The sequence below is a fragment of the Gadus macrocephalus genome, chromosome 7 (genome assembly GCF_031168955.1).
Source record: "Gadus macrocephalus chromosome 7, ASM3116895v1".
Classification (NCBI taxonomy): domain Eukaryota; kingdom Metazoa; phylum Chordata; class Actinopteri; order Gadiformes; family Gadidae; genus Gadus; species Gadus macrocephalus.
Window position 1 is genome coordinate 3,245,189 of NC_082388.1, and position 8,292 is coordinate 3,253,480.

Consider the following 8,292-nt stretch of genomic DNA (forward strand, 5'->3'; position numbering starts at 1 on the left):
TCGATAATATCTCTGTCTCTCTCTGACATTCAGATGAGCGGTGTGGGCGGCCATACTTGGCGAGATCGGTCATGCAAATGGCGGCGTTCCAGAAAACTTGACGTAGATGAACCGTATGAATAAAAAGTGATGTAGTTCCCGCCCAGACGCTGATTGGCTGATACGTTTGCCACTTTGCATATTGACTTTTTGGAAAACGTTTTGGATTATGTTTTGCCAAATCTTTTGCAAAGCGTTCGTTTTGCGGATTGAAATGTCATTTGAATATCGCAACACACGGAGCGTGGCGAAGTGGATTGCAATCACGGGGACGCTATAGCTTTTCAATTTGAATAAAGGAACTCAAAGAATTTGACAATGTTATTCTATTTTTATGGTTATAACTTTTGCAAATTTAATTGAGGATTGCATTGTCACTTTGCATATTAAAATACACTTTGAATAACGTATTTACAAATTGCATTATGAAATTGCATAATGCATTGTCAATTGCATAACGTAATTACTTATTGAATTGCAAATTGCATTGCCATTTGAATTTTGCTACATATATGCTTCCAAACACCAGGGTATTGGCTCGGGATATGTAATTCTAATACACACAGGACAAAGAACAGTGTTGGCAATTTAACACTTATCTTGACATCAACAAAGTTTACCAGACAAACAATGCCAGACTGTAAAGGGGGTACGAAATGAAACAAGGTACTGAGCATCAGCCTTTTGAAGACGCGCAAAGGCTGCTGGTAGCATATGTTATGCTGCAGTAAAAAAGTAGAAAAAAACAAGCGCCCAGAGGAGAATTGCATCTGCCAAATCCTGACCACCAGTAAACACTTGCGAAGGACCAATGTAGACTTCACTCGTTCCAACATCATAAGCAAATTGCCCGCAAATAAAATCCCCTACAGTTTAGGATAATCACACAGGTTATGCGAGAACATATTTATGTCAGGATAGGCCTACCAGGCTCCAAGTCGTCACATATCTCAATCAGACAAAACAACTATAACCATATTGGCATAGCAATCGCACCGTGTGTAGCTGCTACTAGCTGCAATCTATATATACAATGCATACTAGCTGGAGCACCAACCAGAATCAGATCACAATCGCTTAGGACCGTGGGTAATCTTTGGCCAGGTCATCACGAGCAAACAGAACCAGCAGCAAAGTTTACGTAAACCAATTTCTTACCTTATGTGGCCCTCCACATGCAGGCTAGATGATGTATCCATATCGTTATCCAGTATCACAAACATGCTTTTTATAGGAAGCAAAAGGACCGGCTATTTTCTGAATACAAATGTCAATTTTGGCTGTCTGTCTTGAAACTTCTCCAGTGCGTTCACACCAAACGCAACGGGGCGACAAGATCCCATACAAAGTGAACGTATATACGCGTATCGGGCGGATTTTTTTGATTTGTCGCGCCACACTTTCGCCGTGCACAGGCGAGCGCGTTCACAAGGATTTGTGGCGCGACAAATTCGCTCGAGTTGAAATATTTCAACTTTGACACGAATTTTGCGTGATGACAGCCAATCAGCGTTTAACAGCGTGGCCACTGAGTGACATGTGTAACGTAACAGCCAATCAGCGTTCAACCGTCAAACTCAGTGCAGTGCAGTCCGGGGTGAACTGCATCATGGAGAAGAAAGTGATTGTTGCCGTTTGCGACTCTCGGAGCTCTATATATAATAGTATATAATATAATATAATTGTATATATAATATCACGGCCAACAGCTCTGTGCGCCTCCGGATGGCCGTAGCGCGGGGAGCTCATAGGGATTGGGCTTCTCGGGAGTCGGGGTTTGTTTACCGGCGTTGCTATGGGTTCCGGTCTTGTGTGTTCCAACGGTTTATTAGGTAGGCCTATCTAATAAATGATGTCTTCGTGCGCACCTATCGCATGATTTTAGACTCAACGATTTCGGTTGAGTATGTGGGGATTTTTTCAGTCGCAATTTGTTTGTACATTTTTAAAAGTGGTGGGGACAAAATTCGTATTTCAAATAGTGGGGGGGACATGTCCCCCCCGTTCCCCTCGTAATCGACGCCTATGGCTATACCGCCCCCTCCCTACTGGACTGAGGCGAACAGAACCGTACCGCACCCTGCAGTGGAAACGCGGCAAAAGACATGAAAATAAGTAGAAGTTACATTCAATTACATCCATACTATTTATGTATCCCTTAATCACAGTTCCGCTGTCAAAGGGATTAACAGGAATATTGCCATTGAGCAATGGCACCCATTGCCCCCCCACTCACCTTCTCTCCCCTCTCTTTCTCCCCCTCTCCCACCTCCCTCTAACTCCCCACCACCTCTCAACCTTTCTCCCCCCCTCCCTGTCTCTCTCTCCCCCTCTCTCCTTCTCCTCTCTCTCCCATCACTCTCTCCATCTCTCTCCCCTCTCTGTGTCTCTCTCTCTCTACTTCTCTCCCCCCCTCTCCCTCTCTTCTCTCTCCTCTCTCCCTCCCCCTCCTTTCAATTCCCCTCCCTGTCTCTGTCTCCACCCCTTTCTCTCGCTCTCTCACTCCCCCCCTCCCCCTACCCCCTCTCCCATTCATCTGTTTTAGTCCTTCTGTACCCTCGCCAAATACGGTCCTAAGATCCTGAGCTCCGACCGCACTCCTGAGGAGAGGGGAGAGAGCATCTTCATCATCATCACCGAGAGGAGGAGGGGGAAGAAGTTTGAGGTTGAAAGAGAAAATTAGGTCGAGGAAGGAAAATAAAAAAACTGACACAGAAGGCTGTGCATCATGGGTGGGGTGTGTGTGTGTGTGTGTGTGTGTGTGTGCGTGTGCGTGTGTGTGTGTGTGCAAGAGAGATGATGAACAGGGTGTGTGGTACTAGGAGAGAGAGAGAGGGATAGAGAGGCAGATTGAGAGAGGGAGAGAGAGATGGAAGATAGATGGAGAGATGAGCAGGTAAATGGGTTTTCTCACTGTGATTAATTATGCAGGTGGCAATTCTTCTGACATGCCGCCTTGAGTTCTCCTCGCAACAAATGGAGCGCTCACAACCGCCCGACACCCCAACTGCTCTCTCTCTCTCTCTCTCTCTCTCTCTCTCTTGCTCTCTCTCTCTCTCTCTTGCTCTCTCTCCCTTTCTCAATCTCTCTCTCTCATCCAACTCCCTGCCAGTCTCTACTCCACGCTCCACAAATCACCCATCTTTCCTCCCATCTCTCCCTCTCTCTCCCCTTCTGTCTCTGTCCCTCTCTCCTCTCCCCCCCTCTCCCGCCCCTCTCTCTCTCTCTCCCCCTCTCCCCCTCTCTCTCTCTCGCTGCTTCATTTACCCCCTGCCGTTCACCTGAGATTGATGCGCACCGTCCCTGATTGTGGTAATTACCCTCCCCTATCTCCCCCCTTCCTCCCCCTCCCTCCCCCATTGTTAGGATGCATTATGTATGAACAGAAGCCCCCCCCCCTCCAAAACATGAGGACCAAGGCCGGCTCTGAGCCCACCATTCATCACGGCCCCCCAGTTGCATGCTGGGACACCACGGCGGCGGCGCGAGCAGCTAACAGAGGAGCCCTCCTTCCTGTTTGCTAACTTAGTGCTGGAACACTGACTGCTTACTGCTAGCACATTGCTAACTCCTGGTACGTATTTTAAGAATCTAAGCTACCCACACATAGACCCAATGAAGCAGGACCAAACATATAAGCCGTAAATACTATACATAGCCACAAGGGGAGCAAGACCTTATTGGAGGCTGCTCCAGCCACAGATAGCAGCACCTTTATATATACGAAGAAGCCGAAGCCATTACGGCACCCCGGCCACGCCCACTAGGCCACGCCCACTTGACGGTCTCTACCTGAGCACACGAGGTGGGGAGCGCCAGAGATCAATAGGTAGACGGCGCAGAAAGCCACCCGGGCCTAAGCCCGGGGGGCTTGAAGTAGATCACGGTATTTTCCTCTCACTCGTGTTAGATACAATTCCCTCCGTATAGCTTCAGTTACCATACCGAAACATGCCTACTTTATAATAAATGAAGTCAGTTAAAAGCAACCCGGGATTGGACAACTTTCTTCAAGAATATGCAACACTCCCTGCTAAATCAGAGCTAACTTACAGCAAGTACAATGCTAACTCCCTGCTAAATCACAGCTAACTTACTGCTAGCACATTGCTAACTCCCTGCTAATTCACAGCTGACTTACTGCTAGCATTGCTAACTCCCTGCTTAATCTAAGAGAAAGCTAAGAGAGAGAGAGAGAGAGCGAGAGAACGAAAGAGAGTGAAAGAGAGAGAGCGAGATAGAGCGAGCGAGAACAAGAGAGAGCCCGAGAACATGATAGAGCGAGAGAGAGCGAGAGCCAGCCAACAAATAAACAAACCCTCTGCTAATCTCCCCCACGTGACTGAGATCAAGCGCGCCTAGCATCTGTAGTGCTAATGCCTGTGTTTGACCCTAAAAGGCACCCTTAGTCGCAACACAAAACCTCCCACCTTGATCGCACAATTACAACCTTGGTTCCTTTTTTCATTTTTTTTTGCCACATTGCAATTTACTAAAGATCATTATCAGCACATTTAAAAAATTAATGTATGCGTTTCGTCTCCGGGGTGTAAGAGTGGAGGTTTCTGTGGCTAATTACCCTAGCGCATAGCTCTTTTCTTCTTCTTCTCCTTCTTCAGTTTTTTTTCTTTTTATTGCGGCAGGAAGTGAAAAAAAAAGGATGGAAAATCGACGACTCATCAGGATTTTCAAACGAGGGTCGAGGGGGGTGGGGTGAGTGGGGGTCGTTTAGAAACTTGAATCTTGTTAGCTAATGAGTTCTCCCCCGGGATGACCTTCACAGGGTTGCTGGTTTGCATCCTTGGGTTTCCCTACCCCCTACCCCCTCTACCCTTCCCCCTCCCCCGGGCGATGTTAAACACTGAGTGGTCCTTGAGCGAGACTCAATGCTAACTCAACACTTACTCACTCCCGACTCACTGGTATTTCAAAGCTATATGACTACTAGCACAATGCTAACTAAACACTTACTCACTCCTGACTCACTGGTATTTCAAAGCGAACTACCTGCTGAGTCACATATAACCTAGCCTACTGCTAGCACACTGCTAACTACCTGCTAAATCACAGATAACTTACTGCTAACTCACCCCTTACTCCTGATTCACTGCTAGCAAACTGCTAGCTCACAGCAAATTCACTGCTAGCAACCCGTTAAATCATAGCTAACTTACTGCTAAATCACAGCTAACCAACCGCTAACTCAGTGATACCGCACAGCTAACTCCCTGCTAAATCACAGCTAACTCACTGCTACTACACAGCTAACACACCGCTAACTCACCACTTACTCACTCCGGACTCCCTGCTAAATCACAGCTAACTTTGGTGAGGTGAGTTTTTCTCTTATATTTTCGCTCCTTCCTCTCTCCCCATCAAACCAACTCATCTAAAGAGGTCTCTTCCTCTCTTAAAGAGACAACAAATGTAAGTATTACTGTTTCATCGAAAGACTACAAACATTAGAATAAGAAGAAGTGCTGAACAGTTGATGAATCACAATCATTTTCTAAAACATTTCTTCATTGTGTGTATTGTTCATTAAACATACATACAACAATACATAAAACAAAATTAATTACAAATTGACACACTAAAAATTGTAATTGATTCAGCTCTGGTCTACAAAATACAGAGCCTATGTAACATTGTATCTTTAGAATTCTATAAACTTTATGTGGTCTGTGCTCCCCATTTACATTTACATTTAGGGCATTTAGCAGACGCTTTTATCCAAAGCGACTTACAATAAGTACATTTGTCATAAGAAGTGCATCAATATATCGCTGTCGGTACAGAAAGGATGTTCATAGAACCAAGTGCAAGTACCACAATCGCTAGGCTAATCAATAGGCCTATGTCACACTTCCTGCTTCCGGAACGCGTAGTAGGGTAATCCAACTTCCGGTCGCGTCTAGCAGCAACAACAATGGCAGCTCCCGTTCGCAGTTGTTCTTGTCCATCCATGGTACTAGCGGTCTGGTGCTTTTTACCTATGTATTCAGGCTAAAATTAATTGACTGTCTGGTGCCTCATCATTGCATACCAGCCATAGAGTATTAGTATTAATATCTCATTCATTGTCCAAGTCAGGCTGGCACATCATACAAAAATAATCCACTACGGTGCCGCAGAGGGGACATCTAGTCACGACTGAAAAAAGGCGAGATAGCGATACAACCAAAGCCCGACATTCTCTGATCCTACCTAGTTAATAATACAGCAAAATGTCAAAAAGGAGTGGACAGGACATCAGAGCTTTTTTTAAAGCCAAGCAATTGAAGCTGACATGCACAGTAAGTGTGCTAGTGTCTTATGAGCTCAGCTAAATTAATATTTATTCTAGAAATATATTGTAATTATTGAGGTTTTTTTAGCTAGCTAGCTAGCCTCTACCAGCGCGACACACTGTTGGCTAGCATGCCTGGTGCTACTGGAGTGTTTTGCCCTATGTGCTTTAACGTTTAGCTTTCCTATTTAAATTAATTTTGAATTTACAACAGTACAAATTATTTATTTTATTTTCACTTCAATGACGTTTCGTTAGCAGTTTTCAGACTCCCCACTAGATGGTCGTAAATCATCCATATTATTTGTACCAAGTAACAACCATGGTACCAGGCAACCGCACACTCCAAACCTATATTTTGTCAAAAACCAATGACAATATTGATAACATATACCACAACCAACATACCGTCATAGTGGTCATATCATTACAATAAAGGTTACAAGACTTTTGTTTGCACACCACATAAATCTCATAAAATAGAGGGCATAATCAATTGAGTTAACACATTTTTATTTATTTATAAGGAACAGGAACCAAGTGCATCAGAGCTTAAGGCAGGAACTGGTAGATGGCAATGAAGAGGCGAGTTGGCAGAAACAAGTTCCTAAAAGGAGAAAACACTGCATTTTAAAATAAATAAATAAGACAGAGCTAAATCAATTAAGTTATCAATCTTCTGTCTTTGTTTACATTTGATCAGGGAGAGGAACTAAGTCAATCAGAACTTAGTGAAGCTAATGTTGGCTATAGCTTCAACGTCAATGATAGAACTTAGAAACTATCAAGATAAATCGTTCGCTGCCCTCGGTCAAACTACGACAAAGGAGTTAGTACAGATTGTCATCATCATGAATAAATATAGATACGTTACGTTACCTCCTCCGGACCTCCTCAAATGCATGAGGCTGCAACCGCAGCAGATTGGAAGTGCGCAGGAAGCTGTCAGGTTCAGATTACACAGAGAAGGAGCCGCCCACCGTACCACCCACCCCTCCCCCATTCTAGAACTACTCATCCAAATGTTATAATTGTTGCAAATTGTTGACGGCTGTGTGCCGTATCCAGATGGATTGGTTCGCATCTGTCTCGCGCTATTAACATTCATTTTTAAAAAACTGCATTCAAATTTATTTATTTTTTTTTCTGGTGGGGACAAAATGAGTCTTTACGAAAACTGGTGGGGACGCGTCCCCGGCGTAATCGACGCCTATGCTTGTAGTGTACCGTGTTGCTCTACATCAGGACGTATACAGCCATACATCAGCTTCCACGCTTTCCCGAAGGACAAAATAAATCTTGGTTGAGATAATTTTTTGCCCAGTACTGTCCTAACGTGCGAGTGATTCTAGACTGCACAGAAATCAGGTGTGAGGCACCCTCATCACTCACCCTCCAGTCTGAAACATTCTCCCACTACAAGAATACCAACACCTTCAAAGGTCTGATTGGCATTGCTTCATGTGGAGTTATCACCTTAATTTCTAAGCTGTACACTGGTTCCATATCAGACAGAGAAATCACACAGCAGTCAGGAATCCTTAGTCTACTTCAGCCAGGAGATGCATGCATGGCTGACAAAGGCTTTGTCATCGACAAGATGCTTTCTGAAGTTGGGGCCACCCTCATAATGCCGCCATTTAAAAGAGGTTCACCAGTGAGTATCGCCCAATTTAGAATCTTGGTGGAGAGGGCCATCAGAAGGGTCAAAGAATATCATATCTGGGACACGACCATTCCTCTGACTCTTTCAGGCTCTGTCAATCAGCTGTGGGTAAATTGTTGCTTGATGTCTAACTATCAAGGTCCTTTAGATGTTAAGGGTGATGTCCCAGTGTTACACATTAAAACACACATGACGTCACATGACTATTTTCAAACGTTTATTAATGTTCTTTGTTTACATTTAGCAGAAAGAATTTAAAATGGTGTTTGTTTCCGTCCGTCCTTTTCAAATGTTTATT